The 21,228-nt window shown below is 41.2% G+C and overlaps 1 pseudogene; it reads right to left on the bottom strand.

Moving 5' to 3' along the window:
• Positions 1 to 456: 456 nt before the first annotated feature.
• LOC103694152 (cyclin-dependent kinases regulatory subunit 2 pseudogene) lies at positions 457 to 18,268 on the bottom strand (annotated as a pseudogene).
• Between the last annotated feature and the right edge of the window lie 2,960 nt (positions 18,269 to 21,228).

Raw genomic sequence — 21,228 nt, 5'->3', positions numbered from 1 at the left:
GGATCCCATTACAGATGGTTGTGAGCCACCATGTGGTTGCTGGGAATTGAACTCTGGAAGAGCAGTCAGTGCTCTTGACCACTGAGCCGTCTCTCCAGCCCCACCAGCCCCACCATGTTTTTTTTTACAGTGCCTTTTATGTGGTTAGAAGGGGTCCTGCATGCGATCCACAGAAAGCTGGGCTCCTTCACTTTCTTCTTCTTTTAAATGCAATACACAAACTTTATTTAACAAAAGTAACAGGTAAAGCAAAACAGGCATTTATGTTAAGGAAAAAAAACTACAAGAAAATGTATCTTTAACAACTTAAATAACCTACTTGCAGTTCCATTTAACTGACCTCTGCCGCTGTGAAGAACGCAGTTCCTGCACAGGTATGAATGGAAGATTTGTACATTTTTCAAGTATTCACTGAACACCACCTTACATACACATATACATTAAATTTGAAAAAGACTAGACGACCCCCGCCGTACTTCGTTTTTCTTGTTGTTTTGGAAGAGGTTGTCTACAGAGAAGAATATGTGGTTCTGACTCACGGATCATGTCATGAACTCATCCTAGGCTCCATTGAACACCAAGTCTCCTCCACTCCTCTTTGGACATCAGATGAGTTTTAGGAACTTGTTTAGAGAGTTTTGTGGTTACTCATAGTGCTTGTTGAAGTACTTGTCCGATTAATAGATCTGCTTCTGGGCTATCCTGCCGGTGCGCAGAGGTGAAAAACGCGTGCAGGAAACGGGGCGCAAGGGACTCCACGACCGCCTGAGGCTGGCGCAGCGACTCGAATCTCCTTCCCATTGTTATAGCTGAGTTCACCGCTCTTTATCGGCTCTTTGAAGTGGTTTGACCCCAGTTAATAAAATCATAGCTATGGAAAACGATTGATTGGAGTTCAAGCTCTGGGTCCTCTACCCAAATCGGTGTGCCTGGGCGGGTAGTTTCGTTACCCTGCCTCTGCTGGCTGGGGATCGAAGTTACAATGTAGCTTAGCATCTGATTGTATCAAGGCCAGGGAAGACGCGCTGAGAGACTGCTTGTCTCCCTTGACTTTAAACGGCTATTGGTAGAGAAGGATGTGGGCTTCTGAGTAGATTCTGTACCCCTCACTCAGGGAGGACAGAGCAAGGTTGTGTTAAAATATATATTTTTTTCTTACTCAGCCTGACTTAGTGGCTGGCTTTTCTATATTTTGGAAGTTACTGTCACCCAGTCTGTAAATCCTCTGCAATGGATTTGAAGGAAGAACAATTTCTGAAGATGCTCTGGTAAGTAGTACGCTTTGTAAACCTTCATGATGACCAAGACAAGTAGGTGAGTAACACAGAAGTGAGCACCGTATCCACATAGACTAGCTTTCTGAATCCATTTCCCCTGACCATCCATCCCGTTTTGTGGTATTGGTGACTTTTCTATCACATCTTCCTGATACTGTCTAGAACTAGGACTCTGATCGATCTTTCCCCACAGCTCTGATTTTATTAACTGAATTCATATCACTTCAAAGCACAGATAAAGAACAGTGTTAGGGGGCAAAAATTGTCATGTCCACTGGATAATAATTGAGGCCTATGGGTTTAATTAATTCCTGTCACAGCCAACAGGGAAAGAGAATATGAATACAAGTTAGGAGCACATGATGGACTGGAAGGGTCAGGGGTTTGGCTCTGCTTAAAAATCAGTATAAAGTCATTTTACATTTTCGGTATTTAGATATCCTTTAGGGTCTGTGGTGGTTTGAATGAGATATGCCCCCCATAGGCTCAAGAATTTGAACATTTGGTCCCCAATAGATTGTGCACTGTTTCTAATTTCCTTTCTCCACTTCCAATTTGTGGTTAAGATGTGAGTTCCTGACTTCCCACTCTTTTTTTTTTTTTCTTTTTTTCGGAGCTGGGGACCGAACCCAGGGCCTTGTGCTTGCTAGGCAAGCGCTCTACCACTGAGCTAAATCCCCAACCCCCTGACTTCCCATTCTTGATACCACGTCTCCTGTCATGATGGATCCTTTCCCCTCTGGAACTGTAAGACAGAATACTCTTTTCTGTAAGTCACTTTGCTTACAGAAGGTAATTCTGCTTTATTACAGCGACAGACAAGTGACTATTATAGACTCCTTAAAAAGCAATATTTGTTGTTGCTCTAACCACTTTTTCAAGGATCAAACCTGCTTTGGGGCAATTAAATGATGACTTTTCTCCCAAATGTCTAGGTTTAAACTCTTATCCCAGGAGAGGGAGCTCTCAGTGCTCCAGCAGATTTATGAAATCAGAGGTAAACTGGAAGAGCTACAGAATCCTTAAAGCAAAATATAGCCATTTATAGTTCAAATCTGAAATGTCCCGATGAATTCATGTGCTAGGGGCTTGGTTCCTAAATTTAGTGGCACTAATTCAGGAAGTTACAGAAACTTTAGGAACAGTGGCCTAGCAGGATGAAGGTTGTCACGGGTGGACGAAGATATATTGTCCCTGGCTCCCATCCTCCATAAGGTTTTGCCCAGACACATGGGGTCAAGAGAACATGGGATGAGTCCTTTGAAACTGTGAGGCAAATAAGCCATTCCTCCTCTTAATTGTTCCCTCCAGAATTTTGGTCATAACTATGTAATGCAAACTATTACAACCATATTATAGGAAGTTACAAAAAATGTAACATAACTGAATCTTTATCAGGCAAACACTATTACCACTTGGTACATCTTATGCATACTTTTGTGATACATTTGTAGACACTGTGACAACTGCACATATATTTTGTATCTTACTTTTAAGACCAGCACTGCACATATTGATTGACACATGCTTTCTCCTTTTTATTCATAGCCTCTGAAGTGGTTTGTGTAGTTCATAGTTCATTACGTGGCCTTTATTTAAATTATTTCCTTCACTATTGAATATTTAGGCAACTGAAGCTCTTGTTATTATAAATTATCCTTCAATGAACATCTTAAATGGTATCTTAATTACATAAGTGTAATTCATCACTTCTTATGGTCACTACCTAGGCCGGGCCTTAAGCATCGTATATCTCAATTAATGGATTAGCAGGCCAGCCCGTCTCTTCTGTCTTTATCCATCCTGTATAACGCTAGGGGATGTGTCATGCCACAGTCCATTTTCATGATACCATATTCTTAAGATGCCGTTGTGTTTCTCTGTCCATCTTTATTATGGTGTGATGGCTGTGTAATCTGGGCCCTAAGTGAAAAGGGAATTAACTAGAGCCAAGGGGACTGAATTTAGAACACTCCATTTCAGACATGAACACTGGGGCCCAAGATACATGTAATAGTTTCCGTCAGGGCTACAACAACGAAAGCCCTAGGTCCTTCTAGTTGTAGCTACCTGGGTCTCACCCAGTAAATGAGGACTCTGCATCGACAGTCACTGAGCAGTAGTGACACGCATAGGCAGGCAGAACCAGAGTCGGGACCCATGAGGTTATCCCAGCCAAAAAGGAATGTGCTGTGTCAGCCGCTGTGGGGCACAGAGCCAGCAAGAACTAGACGGGATCACAGTCCAAGTAATCATGCCCGAGTGTGTGGCCAGGGCAGAAGCAGAGCTGTACCAGCGAGGTCTTCATGTAAGCAGTGGGCAGTTTTCTAGAAGTCATTAGTTAAGGGAATTACCCCATTAGCTTTCTGGTTTCAAGTAATAAGCTGGAATTAGGGGTTTCTTAACTTTCCACCTGCATAGTAAGAAAATCCATAAGCCAGGGCCTAGAGAAACAGTCTGCAGGATACACTACTGTGTGCAGCTGGCAGAGTCTGATTCCTAAAAAGACCTCAAACTGAAAACAAAATGAGTAAAAGAACAAAAAACAACAAAGAACTGAGAATAGGTCCCCCGTTGAAGGAATCAGAGAAAGAACTGGAAGAGCTTGAAGGTGCTCGAGACCCCAAAAGTACAACAATGTCAAGCAACCAGAGCTTCCAGGGACTAAGCCACTACCTAAAGACTATACATGGACTGACCCTGGACTCTGTCCCCATAGGTAGCAATGAATATCCTAGTAAGAGCACCAGTGGAAGGGGAAGCCCTGGGTCCTGCTAAGACTGAACCCCCAGTGAACTAGACTATGCGGGGAGGGTGGCAATGGGGGGAGGTTTGGGAGGGGAACACCCACAAGGAAGGGGAGGGGGGAGGGTGATGTCTGTCCGGAAACCGGGAAAGGGAAAGGGAATAACACTTGAAATGTATATAAGAAATACTCAAGATAATAAAAAAAAAAAAAAAAAACAAAGAAAAACAACCCCCCAAGCCCCATAAATACATGTATGTTGAATCAAAAGCACATAAATGTTAGCTAAACTCCTTGAATACAATTCCATTTTCAGTGTTTTTTTTTTTTTTTTTTGACTTGAAGCCATCATCGCTGAAAGGTACATTAAGCAAGATGAGCTTTGAAGATTTGAGTTGAAAGCTAGAAAGAGGCAAAGGGTTTCAGAGGTGATAGTGGGCAGTTAGACCCTTTATGAGTCAGGACTGCGAGAGAAACAGGATGTGTGAAACAGGACGTGTGTGTGTGTGTGTGTGTGTGTGTGTGTGTGTGTGTGTGTGTGGGTGTGTGTGTGTGTGTGTGGGTGTGGGTGTGTGGGTGTGGGTGTGTGTGTGTGCGTGCGCGCGTGCGCGCGCTAACATTTTCTCAGAATATCTGTTTAAACTCTACGATGGTGATACTTGTCTGTCTTGACTACATCAGGAACTGAAACTGAAAATTGGGAGGTACATCTGTGAGGGAATTTTTTGCTTTATTTGAAGTGAAAAGATCCACTTCTGACCAGGATCTCTGAGATAGAAAGACACAGTTACAATCCAGATCTTCTAACGTGGAAAGACCCACCTCTAGTCTGGGCCATGCCTTCTGCTAGAAGCCTATGTAAGGACACGGAAGAAGGAGGCTTCTGCTCTTCGCCTGCTTGCTCTCACCTCATCCATTCCTTCACTGACATTAGACCCTAGTTCTTTGGGATCCAGCGTATACAGAAGACCAACCAAGACATCCAGCCTTGTAGACTGAGCAACTATTAGATTCTTGCAGGTTCCATTCACAGACAGCCATTGTCGGATTAGCTGGACTGAAGTCTGTAAGTCATTCTAATAAATCATATATACATATGTATATATGTGTATGTGTATATGTATATGTATACATATATAGAGAAAGGATTCATTCTATAAGTCCTGTTACTCTAGAGAAACCCTTACTAATACAAACTCTCTCACATTCTCTTTCATATATACATATACATATATACCATATACATACACATACACATACATATAGTTGGAGAGATGAGAAAAGAAAAGAGAGAGCAGCAGAGACAGACGGAGAGAAGAAGTTTTAAGAAGACCCATGGACCTAGCAAAAGTAAAATCTGCAAGGCAGCCTGCAGGCTGGAGAGCAAGAGGAAAGGTAACTTTGGAACCAAGAATGACATCACTTGGAGGCAGAATTCTGCCTTTTTTCAGTTACATGGGCCTTTTTCTATGAAGGTCTACCTGCACTATGGTGGTGTAATTTCCCTCATTCAGTCTTCCTATCTGGATATTAGTCACATCTAAGAATTAACGTCACAGCACAGTAGCCAAAACCTGGCACACAAAGTTATGTCAAACACAAAACAAGTCACAATCTGGAACCCCTGAACACAGAGGAAAGGTAGGGACAAATATTTTTACCAGACTTTCCCCACCTTATAACACCAAATCCAAAGTTCTTATATTGAATTGCTGATCTCTCCCAGGCCCTGAAGACAAAACTCCACTCTCGGAATCTGCTGCTCTCCTTGTTTGCTAGTGTTCACCCGCCAATCATGGTAGACCTTGGCTATCATGAATCCCAGCCCTCTGCACAGTCCAGACCACCCACTTCATTCAGGAAAATGCTCATATGATGATTCTCCTCAACCAAGTGATGTGTGGGCTCAAACCTTTCCAAAAAAGACACCATGAGATGTCAAGAGAAGGGACAGGGGAAGATATGAAGCCTGGAACGGCAGCCTCACCTGCCCCAACTTCCACCCTCTCTGTAGACACACACACACACACACACACACACACACACACACACACACACACACACACACACATTAGTTAGCTCACCTAGAAGAAGCCAAGCTAAAGACTATGCTCAAGAGAGCTATTCCCCACCTACACGACATGCTCAAGAATAAGACAGGGCCAATTTCTTCTCAAGGTTCAAACATTGATTTCTCTCTGCTCTTCTCTTCCTTTTAGGTGTCTAGTCTTGCATCAAGTCTTGACTATAAATTAGGCAACACTTGAGAATAGAGTTAGTTGTTACTATCGAGCTAAAATTCACATGTAAGGGGATGTAAGTGTGGACGTTTAATTGAGAAATGTTCCCCATGTGTTCAGGTATTTGAAAATTTGATTTCCAGTTGGTGGCACAGTTTGGGAAGACATGGGGGGTGTGGTCTCCATGGAGGAAGTACACCATTTGGGGTGGGGTTTGAGATCATATAGGCTCACCCTATTTCCAGTTCTCTTGTCCAGCTTTGTGTTTGTGGTGAAAAGTAAGCTCTCTCAGCTTCCTGTTCCAGCCACCTGCTGCCATGTCTCTGCCATACGTATGCTAATTCTCTAGAACCATAAGCCAAAATGAACTCTTTTATTATTCTGTAAGTTGATCATGGTTATCAGAGCAACAGAAAAGTAACTAATAAATTTATATATGCAGAAATGTAACAAGTGCACAAATGAGTTTTGGTGAATACATGCTTATATTCACTAACTTACTATATAAATTCATATTACATACTAAAGACATGCAGTCTACTGCCCATCCTCACAGAGTTTATTTTTATATTTCTTCTTAGTTAAAGATTTAGTTTAAAAGTCTAAATTTAGAGCAATTTTGTGTTCTTTGTATCCCCTTCACCCTCTCTCCATATCCCCTCTAACTTACACCTGTCATTGATGTAGTTAATTTGTTATTAGTGATAAGTTGAGTACATACATTATAACTATACTGATGGTTTACATTAGACTGTTACTTAGTGGTTTTTGGCAAATGCATCACATACCCAAAGCTACATACAAAATAGTTTCACTGCCCTAACATTCTCTAGTCCCCACCTATTCATCCCTCTTTCCTTCTCCCCCGATCTTCTTACTGTGCTCAGATTTGCCTTTTGTGGTATGTCACATAATTAGAATCATCAGTATGTGGCTTTTCCAGAGTGAACTTGGCAATACACAGTTAAGGTTATGTCATGTCTTTCTTGTGGCTTGAAATCACATTTCTATTACCAAAAATCTTCTTGTGTGGCTACACCATAGTGAGTGTACACATTCATCTACTGAAGGACATCTTGTTACTTCCAAGCTGGGACAATTATTAAGAAAGCTACCATTAACATTGTGTGTGGGGTTTCTGTCTTTTCCCCACGTGATTACATTGCAGGACTGAGGATTGAATTGTGGGTGTCTTGAATGTCAGGCAAGTACTCTACCACTGAATCACATCCCCAGGTATAAGTGCAGGCTTCTGCATGGACATCAGTTTTGTAAGGAACAATCCAATTGTCTTTTAAGTCAGTTTATTAGTCTGTATTCTAAGGAACAGTGGATGGGTGTTCTCATTTCTCCACATCTTCGCTGGCGTTTGCCCTTGTCAGTGCTTTGGATTTTAGCCATTCAAATAGGCAGCGAGGAATAACTCACTGTTGTCTTAATCCACAATTCCTCAGTGGTATGCTTTGAGCATCTTTCATGTGCTGATGTGCCATTTTTGTCTGCTTTGGTAAACAGTCTGCAATATCATTCAACTAATCCAACCCTACAGAGGATAATAGAAGAAAAACTCAAACACAAGGAGGGAAACTCTACCCAAGAAAAAGCAAGAAACTAATCTCACAATAAACCCCAAAGAAGAGAACCACACAAGCATATGTCCACCTCTAACAAAAATAACAAGAAGCAATAATCATTGGTCCTTAATATCTCTCAACATCAATGGACTCAATTCCCCAATAAAAAGACATAGGCTAAGAGACTGGATATGAAAAGAAGACCCAGCATTTTGCTGCACACAGGAAACACACCTCAGTGACAAAGACAGACACTACCTCAGAGTAAAAGGCTGGAAAACAATTTTTCCAACTAAATGGTCCCAAGAAACAAGAGGGAGTAGCCATTCTATATCCAATAAAATAAACTATCAATGAAAGGTTATCAAAAAAAGATGGGGAAGGACATCTCATATTCATCAAAGGAAAAAGAAGAATTTTCAATTCTAAACATCTGTGCCCCAAATGAAAGGACACACACATTTGTGTATGGGTTTATTTCTGGGTCTTCAATTTTTTTCCATTGATCCACCTGTCTGTTTTTAACACCAATAACATACAGTTTTTATTACTATTGCTCTGTAGTATACCAAGGATGGTGCTTGATCTCAGAGGTTCTTTTACTATGTAGGATCGTTTTGGCTATCCTGGGCTTTTTTTATTTTTCCATATGAAGTTGAGAATTGCTCTTTCAAGGTCTGTAAAGAATTGTGTTGGAATTTTGGTAGGAATTACATTGCATCTGTAGATTGCTTTTGGTAAGACAGCCACATGGATCCTACCGATCCATGAGCATGGGAGATCTTTCTATCTTCTGAGATCGTCTTCAATTTCTTTCTTCAGAGACGTGAACTTCTTACCATGCAGGTATTTCACTTGCTTGGTTAGAATTGTATTTTATATTATTTGTGGCTATTGTGAAACGTATTGTTTCCCTAATATTTTCCTCAGCCTGTTTATGGTTTGCATAAAGGAGGGATACTAATTTATGTTTTGTTTTGTATCCAGCCACTTTACTGAAGGTGTTTATGAGCTGGAGGAGTTCTCTGGTAGAATTGTGTGGTCACTGTGTTTATTATCATATCATCCACGGGTGGCAATATTTTGACTTCTTCCTTCCCAAACTGTATCTCCTTTCATCAACTTACTGCTGTAGCTAGCACTTTATTAAAGTACTCTATTAGGTACTGTATTAAATAGGTTTGGAAACTGTGGATAGCCTTGTCTTGTCCCTGCTTTTAGTGGAATTGCTTTAAGCTTCTCTCCAATTATTTGATATTGGCTATTGGCTTGCTGCATATTGCTGTATATTTTGTTTAGGTACATGTTGCATATCCCTGATCTCTCTAGGACTTTTAACATGAAAGAGTGTTGGATTTTTGTTAAAGATTTTTTTAGTATCTAGTAAGATAATCATGCTCTTTTTTTTCTTTGTTTATATAGTTGATTACATTAATGGATTTTCATATTTTGAACTATCCCTGCATCCCCTGGGATGAGAAGCCTTCTTGGTCATGGTAGATGATGATTTGATGTGTTTGTGGAATTGGTTTGCAAGTATTTTATTGTGTATTTTTGCATCAATGTTCATAAAAGAAATTAGTCCAAAATTTTCCTTCATTGTTGCATTCTTGTATGGTTTAGGTGTCATGGTGACAGTCATGGAATAAGGCTGGCCATGTTCCTTCTGTTTCTTTTTTGTGGAATATTTTGAGGAGTATTGGTATTAGCTCTTTGAATGTTTGGTAGAATTCTGCCTAAAACCATCTGGCCCTGGGCTCTTTTGTATTGGGAGAGTTTTAATGACTGCTTCATTTCTTTAAAGGTTACAAGACTACTTAAATTGTTTACCTGATCTTGATTTAATTCTGGTAAGTGATATCTATCAAGAAAACCATTCATTTCATTTAGATTTTCCAATTTTGTGGAGTACAGGCCTTTAAAGTAAGACCTAATGATTCTTTGAATTTCCTCAGTTTCTGTTGTTAAATCTTCCTTTTCATTTCTGATTTTGTTAATTTGGTTACTGTCTCTGCTTTTTAGTTAGTTTGGCTAAAGGTTTATCTATATTCTGTTATGTAAGCTTCTTGTATGTTTATAGGCATGCCTTGCTTTAGGTTAGGGAAATTTTCTTCAATGATTTTGTTTAAAATATTTTCTGGGCCTAGGATCTGGGAGTCTTTTTCTGTTCCTATTATTCTTAGGTCTCTTCAGTGTCCCAGATTTCTTGGGTGTTTTGTGTCAGTGACTGTGTAAATTTAATATTTTCTTTGGCTGATGTATCAATTTCTTTAATCCTATCTTCTACACCTGAGATTCTCTCTTCCTTCTCTTGTGGTCTGTTGGTGATGCTTGCATCCGAAGTTCCTGGTCTCTTCCCTATGTTTCTGTCTCTGGGATTCCCTCAGTTTGTGTTTCTTTATTGCTTCTTTTCCATTTTTCAGGTCTTGAACAGTTTTCTTCATTTCCTTCACCTGTTTGATTGTATTTTCCTATATTTCTTTAAGTGGTTTGTTTATTTTCTCTTTAAAGACTGTTATAATCTTTATAAGATTGGGTTTAAGGTCATCTTCTTGTGCTTTGGCTGTGTTAGGATATCCAGGATATGTGGTAGGATAGCTAGGCTCTGGTGGTGCCCTGCCTCTTGTTGACTGTGTTCTTAAGCTGGCCTGTAGCCATCTGCTCGCTCCTAGTGTTGATTGGGTGTTTCTGATGCAGGCGGAACTCCCCGGAGAGTCAGGCAGAACTGTGCACCTGACAGTAGAGTTCAGGGTACAGCATGACGCTCATTTCTGCTGGCTGTGCCCCAAGTGGATCTGAATGTCCCCGAGCCCTTGCAGGTTTCCTTGGGGAGGCAGAGCCATGGGCCTGAGAATGGATCTCAGGGGACAGCATGCAGCTCACCTTTGCTCCTAGAAAGATTTTTAACTAGCAAATTCAGTTTGTTTAATATAGGATTGTTTAGGTGTATTTTTTTAAATTTTCCAACTTTGGAAAATTTTGTTTTTTAAAGAACTTAACATAGTTTACCACCCACATAATATATTGTTTTAAAATAGTTCCTTTGCAATTTTTATTAGATTTACACATTTTGTGTGGTTTGCATGCATGTCTGTATGTGTACCACATGAATGCTTGGTGCTCGAAGAGGTTAGGAGAGGGCATCAGATCCCTTGCAGTTGGAGCTATGGACAGTTGTAAACACCTTGTGGGTGCCAGGAATCAATCCTGCAAGAGCAACTAGTGTTCTGAGCCACTGAACCATCTCTCTAGCCTTAAGTAGTTCTTAACATTCTTTTGTTTGATGTTTGTAAGATTGATAGGAATAGCTCTTCTCTCATCGCTGACATTGGTAATTATTATATATTTCTCCCCTTTGATCATAATAGTTCTAGACTTTATTAATCTTTTCAAACTACTTTTGTCTTTGTTGAAATTCTCTCTTCTGCTTTCTTTCTTTCTTTCTTTCTTTCTTCCTTCCTTCCTTCCTTCCTTCCTTCCTTCCTTCCTTCCTTTAAGACTAAAGCTCACCATGTAGCCCAGGATAGACTACAACTCTTAAGTGCTAGGATTATAGGAATATGCCACCATACCCTACTTAGTATGGGTCCTTTTTAAAAATTACTTTCTTAATTGTTCTGAGTTTGGTTTTTTGTAGCTTAATAAATAAATTAGACATTTAGATAACTTATTTTAAGCCTTTCTTCCCCCTAAAATAAGCATCTTGATATAGACTTCCATTAAGATTGTTATAGTTTTCTAACTTCCTTCTTCATGGTTTTTTTTCTTCATGTGTCGATTTAATGAGTCTTGATTGATTCCAAATAGGTGGGATTTTGCCATTACTGATTTCTAACTGAATTTCATTTTGTTCCAAAAAAACATCCTCCTTAATCCAATCTTCATCCAAAACTTACCAACACATATTTAATAATGTAGTAGTAAGTCTTAATATGTGGACATTCTACTTGTCCTCGAAAAGATTGAATTTTCCGGTTACTAAAATGTTCTGAAAATTATTTAGGTTAATTTATTACTGATATCCTTAAGAATTTACTCAACTCTGATTCCACTAGTTACTGAGAGACATGTTAAAATCTTCAATGATTCTGAATTTACGTTGGCTTACTCTCCGTTGGTATTCCTGCTTATGTTTGGAAGCTTCTAGGCCGCATACAGTCCTTTATAATTGCTTGGTCTTCCTAGTGTATTTTCACTCATTGCCATCACAAAAAGTCTCTTCCCCCTGTTAATGCTCCTCCTCTTCCGTTCAGTTTTGCTATACAGTCTCTCTACACTCTTATTCTTTTGTTCTTCATGGAGTATCCCTTTCCATTTTCTACTTTCAATTATTGGTGCATTTGAACTTACATTGTGAGAACGTGATTCTGGTGGGGAGCACGTAGTTAAGTCATGCTTTTTAATCCCGTCTGACAATCTCCACCCTTTAACTGGAGTTTTTAGTTAATGCTCCTTTAATATAATTATCTGTTGGGTTGGTTTAGTTATATGTATTGCTATTTGTTTTTGGCTCATCCAACTCACTTTTCCTTCCTTTCTTGCCTCCCTTTGGACTTTAATTCTCCAGTGGCTCTTTAGCTATCTCTCCTTGCAGTATTATGATTGTATTGTGATGTACGTGTGCCGTCTGTATATGTAGGCAAATGTGGGCATGAACACACACAAGTTCGATATCAGGTGCCCCTCTCTCTCTCTCTCTCTCTCTGTCTCTCTCTCTCTGTCTCTTTCTCTCTCTCTCTCTCTCTCTCAACAGAGAACTAGGCTAGGTGCTCACTGTTTGGTTAGCCTGCCTGGCCAGCAAGCCCCAGACTTGCTCCTGTTGCTACCTACAAGTGCTAGGATTACAAACATATTTACATGGGTGCCGGGACTGAAGCTCAGCACTTCGCTCACTCAGCCATCTCCCCAGTCATTCTATCTTATTTTTTTTATAGTTGCTTCAAGGATCTCGATATACATCATATAACTATCTCTGAATCTACCTGGTATTAGTTCACATAAAACCCAGGAATCTTATTCATTTTATCATCCCCTCTAAATGTTATGAAATCTCCATCATATTTATAACTATTTGTTATAACCCCACAATAAAGAGTTATGAGTTCCATTACATAATGCTACCACTTTTCAAGACATTAGGTAAAAAGCAGAAGTATATGGTCGTACATGTATCCAATACTATTACTTCCTTTGCTCTGTATTCTCCTATTGGATCCCAGTTATCCTGTAGTACAATTGCTAGAATTCTGTCTAGCTATTCGTGGAGCACAAATCAGCTGGTGACGCATGCTCTCAGCTTATGTTCATCTCCAAATACCTATTTTATTTCCTTTTATGAAAGACAACTTTGCTGCCCATAAATTTCTGCACTGAAATTTGCTACAGAAGCAAAAGATGATGCACACTTGTCGTGAGTTGAGTTTTGTGGAACACAGGCTCTGAGATGAAAGTTCACCCAGCATCATATTTACTAACAAGTGTCCTTGACATCAAACCTATGGGAAGGAGAAGAAACCAGGGGTGGTCAGGAAAGCAGATGGTAATGCTTGTCCTGTAGCTTCAGCTGATCCCAGAGGCAATAAGAGTGCAAAAATAGCCCTTTGTGTTGTATCAGATCAAGAGGTCAGATCTTCCCATCACTGAATGACTGTGGTTACCTCATGAAGGTGTATGACTGGAATGAGGTAGCTCTCCACAGCCGAGGTCATCTCGGAAGAGACTGACCACTGAAAGCTCTCAGCTAACAGCACCTCCCAGTGCTGGGACAGTTCTTCCTGGAGGGCTTTACATGGGTGTACATCACAGTACTGTTGATGAGAATCCTACCATTGGTTACAAAGCTTTCTGTGTGGCATGTATAGGGTTTAATATACTATCCCCCCAACCCACATGCTTTCTTAGCTTGGCTTCAGACATCACCGTGCACGTAAGTGTACGTTTCTTAGCATTTGTTCTGTGCTGTTCATCACTCTATGATCTCCTAAGTTTGCCTGGGAGAGTCTGACACTATTACGCAAATGTTTTTCTTCCCCCACTCATTTCTCTCCTTCTGGGTAGTCCAATCACATGCTTGATCTTTTGTTTTACATATTACCATTTTCTGAGGATTTCTTCATATTTGCTTTACTATTTCTTCATCGGATTGACCATTCTCTTGTTACAGACTCCAGAAATGGCATGCTATAGAGTTTGGATTTGCCACATTGCTCAGCTTTAACATGGTTAAACTCAACTCCTGAGGAGGTCCTCCTCCCTGTTTTTGAACAATAGCTGAAATCTCTGATTAATTCGTTCACTTTCATAGTTTTTCTGATGATGCCTACTCCAAATGCAGATGAGAATGAGTGTTTAAATGTGTAATTTGGAACTCTTTACCCCTACACTGCCCTGCTTTCAGGACCCCTATCTCCCCAGTTGCTCTTCAGCCCTGAATACTGAACTCACACACTGCAATCTAATGTTCTTGAGAGATCATCCTGAGCTGATAGTAGGTATCTGTGGTCAAAGGGTGAAGCCCAGAAGTCACACTGACGGAGCACTCACTATCCTTTTAAAAGCAGGCTCCTCTCTAGGCTTTGCTTACTAATGGTTTCTTCCTGGTGTCTTCAAATTCTCTATTTTTCATATTTTGAGATGCTATAATTGTTACCTGTATGCACAGGCTGGTTTTGTGTGTCAACTTGACACACAAAAGTTATCACAGAGAAAGGAGCCTTCCTTGAGGAAATGCCTCCATGAGACCCAGCTGTAAGGCATTTTCTCAACTAGTGATCAAGGGGGAAAGGGCCCAGCCAATTGTGGGTGGTGCTGTCCCTGGGCTGGTGGTCTGGGGTTCTATAAGAAAGCAAACTGAGCAAGGCAGGGGAAGCAAGCCAGTAACATCCCTCCATGGCCTCTGCATCAGCTCCTGCTTCCTGACCTGCTTGAGTTCCAGTCCTAACTTCCTTTGGTGATGATCAGCAATGTGGAAAGTGTGAGCTGAATAAACCCTTTCCTTCTAACTTGCTTCTTGGTCATGATGCTTGTCAGGAATAGAAACCCTGACTAAGACATTGAAGAACCAATTAATCTACCCCACACATACCAGAAGCCAGATTTCCTCATTGCTGTTGTGCCTCTAGAATCACACCTCTAGCCCCAAACGCCTCTGTTAGTTAATAGTAAAAGTGTTCTCTTGCTACACATGAATGCTAATTAGTCTGTGAGTTATAACTCATTATCATACATCTAAGATGTGAGTAGGAAGAGCCATATATCAGGAAAACAGAAGTTACTCTGTGTAGTCTAAAAATAGAGGGCATGGATATGGAGACGTGATCACCGCCCCCATAGAGGGAAAGCAGACGTGCAAAGCCATCCATCAGAAAATCTGCCACCAACCCCAACCTGAAGCACTCAACCAGATGGTTCCCAAAGCCCACCTAGAAGATTCCAGGAGCCTCACAACCATTCATATTCTGAGTCCAGCTGATCAAAGAATGAGTCTTCTATTACAGATAAGCTCAGGGGTTCCTTTTGTGGACAGATTACATAGCACTGGTACAAGGTAACAAAGGAGACCTCAGTAAGGAGTCGTGGATTTTCCTCTTCGAAGTAGAGGAGAAATGAGAGTAGGTTTGCGGTTATGCTGTGTAGACAAGAGGTGATCCAGCCCAAGTGTTCCAAGGTAACCGAAGGGTAATGAAGAGAGGGAAGATAGAGAGCCTCGAGAAGGTCAGCCAAAACAACTAAACGAAAGAGACTCAGGACTTTCCAATTTTAGTATTTTCATATGATTCTCGAAACTGAAGCATGACCTTGTGAGTGCGAGAGAAGCCAGTGTCCCTCCCCACTGTAGCTCTCCCATGAGGCTATATCGATTCACTTTTAAGGGGCTTTTTTCCTACTTCACACTGCATAAATATTTATTAGTTTTGCTACAGAAATATAGGTTTTATATTAAGGATTGAGCCTTCGCTAGTGGTGTATGATGTGGAGACCATACCCTTATGGTTTCTTATCCAAAAACTCTGTGATGGTCTCCAGCCCACATATTCTTCCAGGATTTTCACATCTCATCAATTAGTGAGATTTCTTTCCTCTCCTTCTTGAAGCTAAGAGTAGTGCCTTTTAATGACTGCCTTGATGAATAAAAACGGAAGTGACAGTATTTGACTTCTTGTTGTGAAAGGTCCTATAGATTCTGCCTATTTTCTTTCAAGATGTTTGCCTTAGGAACCTAGCCATGATGTGAGGAATCTGAGACTCCATTAACATCACGTGGAGATGTTCGAATTCACAGTCCCTGCGAAGGTCTCAACTATTGTCTAGCATCTGACACATCAGAGAGTGTCACCTCAGGGGGTCCTCCCCTTGGCTTTAGAGTATCCCGTATGTTGGCCGGCTGGAGTAAAGAGAAGCTGGTGTGATCCAAGGATCTCTAAAATACAAATTAACAAGAAAATGAATGTTTGAGTTCTAAAGTCACTACTACATTTGGGGGTAACTGTTACATAGCCATAGTAACTAAAATATTACCTTGCTCAGATGTTAAAGTTCCAAATTCCAAAACTCAAAAAAGTTTTCAGATACAATGTAGGTGCAATAATCTTCTGTTTTTTGTTTTTATTAACTTGAGTATTTCTTATATACATTTCGAGTGTTATTCCCTTTCCCGGTTTCCGGGCAAACATCCCCCTCCCCCCTCCCTTTCCTTATGAGTGTTCCCCTCCCCATCCTCCCCCCATTGCCGCCCTCCCCCCAACAGTCTAGTTCACTGGGGGTTCAGTCTTAGCAGGACCCAGGGCTTCCCCTTCCACTGGTGCTCTTACTAGGATATCCATTGCTACCTATGAGGTCAGAGTCCAGGGTCAGTCCATGTATAGTCTTTAGGTGGTGGCTTAGTCCCTGGAAGCTCTGGTTGCTTGGCATTGTTGTACATATGGGGTCTCGAGCCCCTTCAAGCTCTTCCAGTTCTTTCTCTGATTCCTTCAATGGGGGTCCTATTCTCAGTTCAGTGGTTTGCTGCTGGCATTCGCCTCTGTATTTGCTGTATTCTGGCTGTGTCTCTCAGGAGAGATCTACGTCCGGCTCCTGTCTGCCTGCACTTCTATGCTTCATCCATCTTGTCTAATTGGATGGCTGTATATGTATGGGCCACATGTGGGGCAGGCTCTGAATGGGTGTTCCTTCTGTGTCTGTTTTAATCTTTGCCTCTCTATTCCCTGCCAAGGGTATTCTTGTTCCCCTTTTAAAGAAGGAGTGAAGCATTCACATTTTGATCATCTGTCTTGAGTTTCATTTGTTCTAGGCATCTAGGGTAATTCAAGCATTTGGGCTAATAGCCATTTATCAATGAATGCATACCATGTGTGTTTTTCTGTGATTGGGTCACCTCACTCAGGATGATATTTTCCAGTTCCAACCATTTGCCTGTGAATTTCATAAAGTCGTTGTTTTTGATAGCTGAGTAATATTCCATTGTGTAGATGTACCACATTTTCTGTATCCATTGCTCTGTTGAAGGGCATCTGGGTTCTTTCCAGCTTCTGGCTATTATAAATAAGGCTGCGATGAACATAGTGGAGCACGTGTCTTTTTTATATGTTGGGGCATCTTTTGGGTATATGCCCAAGATCTTGTGTTTTAATACATGGTTTTGGTGAAATAAGAGATCCTTTGTGGCTCGATTCCCCAGTCTAGGGGAATGCTAGGGCGGTAAGGTGGGAGTGGGTGGGTGGGAGGGGGAGCACCCTCATAGAAGCAGGGGGAGGAGGGATGGGAGAGGGGAGAACCGGGAAAGGGGTTAATATTTGAAATGTAAATACGTAAAATATCCAATAAAAAAAGTGAAAAAAAAAAGAGATCCTTTGTGGGTAAGAAGTACGTATGTCTGTGCAGACACTCTCAGGAATAATCATCTAAGATTTGATAGGTCCTAAAGCTTGGCTGTTAATGTTCAGTGAATGGAAAAACAAATATGGTTCTAAGCAAGTCCCCATTTAGAAAGTTTTTAGAGGTAGTTGACTATACTTTTACTCAACAAAATTTGCCACCTTGTTATAATTATTTTCAGTTTATGAGCTACAAAACTCATTAATTTTTCTCTCTTGCTCTAATAAAAATGTGTCACGATTACATGTATTTCCTATCAAACGGTGCCCCAAATCATCCTTGACTGATTCCAAAACTCAGTGTATCTTTAAGGAGGAAGATTTTTTTCCCATTACTGAAGAGAACCAAATTAATTTAACAGAAGTTAATTTCAAAACGAGAGATTCCTGTGTTTTTAAACAGCACAGTCGTCAATGGCAAAGCAATACAATGATGATTCAGACACTCAGCATCCATGGTAACATCTCTTGACAAGGAAAGTTCTTACCAAATTTGGAGTCTATGTTTTTATTCCGCAGGACAAAAATGTAAGTTAATTTTTCTATGGCCATACCTCATGTCGCACATTCATTTAACTACATGAAGGGTAGTGCTCCTACTGGGAATACGTATTTCCATTCTTCCCTGGGAACGGTACAGCGATGGGACAAATGAGGCACTAGCTTTACGGCTTCACTGCCCAACATTTGTTTGATCAGAATTTAATAGGTCTTTACCACCTTGCCCTCCTCCAGCCTCGTTTCATATCAACTCCATAAAGGTGAGTTGCATATAGAAGAATCTCGGTATAACTCAAGCTCGGAGGAAACATCAGTGTGGCAGCGAAGTCCTTGCAACAAATACGAATGGGGACAACTCTGACAGCCCACAGCAAACCTTTACTTCTCTTCTTATATATGTTACAGAGCCTAGTGGGAGCACTGCCTCCAGACCCCTTCCTTCCTGTTCTCCGTAACTGTCATCACCTATATCTCCTGAACACATAGACTGTGTGTGCATGCTTGTGTGAGCTCTCTCTCTCTCTCTCTCTCTCTCTCTGTCTCTCTTTCTGTCTCTGTCTGTCTGTCTGTCTGTCTCTCTCTCTCTCTCTCTCTCTCACACACACACACACACACACACACACACACACCACCCCACACCACCATGTTCTGCTTTCTACCTCAGTTCATATACAGAATTTATTCTTTCCTCATGAACGTTATCTTGCCACCTCTTCTTGATCAACCAGACCGGCCCGGGACCCATTTATCTATTTCCTTCTTTCTTTAACTTGGTTCTATAATGGAATTCTCCCTCTTAAGGCAAGGGGGGAGAAGAAGCTATGAGTCACAGGCATTGTCACATCAACATCTTCTACTGTGATTATGTTTTTGCTCAAGTGGTGGTAGAATGTAGGTTAACCTCACTCCTTGCTATAACTATATACGGTTGGAACGTCAAAGTCTACAAGACCTGGCTATAGATTCAGGTGAACAGGTCAGGGATACATTTACATTTATATATTATTTCAGCTCTGCTGAGGTCTGAATAAATTTTAGTAATGGTTTAAATGTATGAGTAGTCTGATGTAGAGCTACCCCACTCCTGAGGCCACTCCAATTTTACCTGATATCTCAGCATCACAGTTTTAGACCAAAGCAGGGGTTTAGAGCCTTAGAAACTGCCAAGGGCAGTCAGGCAAAGTCATGTACCCTCTTAAATCTGTCCATCTTACTCTACCTCTGCACTCCAGTGTGGAGGGGGGAGGTATGAATTCCCTAATTGGTTCTTGATTGTGTGGATAAAAGAGGTGGAAGCCAATCACTGGGCAAAGCAAAAAAAGGTGGGATGGTCCTAGGAGGAAGAGAAGGGGATGAGAGGAAGGAGTCAGAGCAGGCGGTGGAATGGAGAAAGCAGCAGATATGTAGGTCTCTGGGAACCTAGAGTTCGTAGCCTTCACCATGGGTGGAGGTCAAGGAGGATGGGTCAGGATATTCTTTGCCCAGTCACTGAGTTATCTGGCTGATTATAAAATATTAAGGCTGTCTGGTGTTTTCCATCCACAGTGTCTAAGGTGGGCAGGAGAAATGGCACAGCCAGGGCGTGAAGCTAGCCTCAAGAGGTTGAGGGAACTCAAGCAGAGTCCCAGAGAAAGAACAAGCATATTTTTAAAATTACACCCAACAGGAGGGTGTGAATATATTGGGTTTTCTTTTAGATATCTGGTAGCCCTAGCAAGAGGCTTATCACCCAAGGCTAGTATCTTAAGAATGGAAATTCTCAGGTATAGGCTGCATCTAGAAACATACACAGACCATGGCACACACTTGCCCTTTCAAAAACACACAAATAAATATTTTTAAATGTAAGTAAATCTAGCGTATAATCTCAGAAGGGTAAGCAGGGACTAATTGCTCTTGAGTCTCGATTCTCAATCAGAATGGTTTTCAGGAGAAAAGAAAAAGAAGATTTATCCAAATTCTCTGCAAAGATGACCTCTAGGACAGAATCACTTCGGGTGCCTAGCCATCATTTAAATGCCAATGTGAAATATATTTCTATTTCACCTGCTCCAAAATTATAAAGAGAAATTAAGCAAGTAAAATTACAAGCGCTATATATCCATGTAGATGACTGCTTTCGAGACATCAAATTATGAAATTGGAAAAATCACCCAAGCTCATGCCGTATTCCCTGTTTTTAAAAACTAAATTAACTGCACAAGGTTTAGATCTCATCAAAGTGTTTCTGAGCAGGTTCAACTGTAAATGGTGGATGAAGAACTGTCTCTGGTCCCCGGCAGCCCGGATGCCAAGAGATAGCGCCCGCTACAAGACTAGTAGCTCTGTATTCTCAGCTGTTGCACCAGTGTGAAGTGAGTGTTAAATTTATTCTGTGCCTCCAGGAGACTTTTCCAGAACTTTGTTCCATTTCTAACAGACTTTCTCTGGGTGTTCTAAACTCCTTCTTGAGGGTATGGGGGTGCTGTGGAAGTGTAGATCAATGATAAGATCTGTGTGAGCGAAGGCAGAGCATCCCTAAGGACAGAGCAGGGAGTGGGGGAGGCTCTCAAGGAAGGCAATGGAAAAGACAGATGTCCCTGTGGGTCTTGAACAAAGGCTCAAGTGGGAGCAGATGAGGTTGTCCTGCTTTGCCATTGCCCTGAAGGACTCCCAAAAGCCTTCCGTTCCCCCTTTCAAAGAAATACTCTTTTACTTAATTAAAATGCAGAGTCAATCAAACCCACAAAGCATAAGAGAGGAAATTAGCTTATACTTACCTGATCTCGTCTTGGCAATTCTCTCTGCTACTCTGTGCTCCCTCAATCACTGACCTGCATGAACCCCACTCCCATCTGGTTTCAGAAGTGACAGCCTATGATGAACACAGCAGGAGCACTAGGCCTCCTGCATGACAGGCTGTACCACCGAGATACACCGCCAACCTTTCCCTAAGGTTAGCCTGTTCAAGAACATACTGCCCGAGGGCAGCTCAGCGCCATCCCTTGGGACCCAGAACAAACCGCTTTGCACACACAT

This window comes from Rattus norvegicus, chromosome 17 (genome assembly GCF_021556685.1).
Source record: "Rattus norvegicus strain SHRSP/BbbUtx chromosome 17, alternate assembly SHRSP_T2T, whole genome shotgun sequence".
NCBI lineage: Eukaryota > Metazoa > Chordata > Mammalia > Rodentia > Muridae > Rattus > Rattus norvegicus.
Note: the sequence above shows the minus strand (reverse complement) of the source record. Positions and strands in the feature narration are given on the sequence as shown.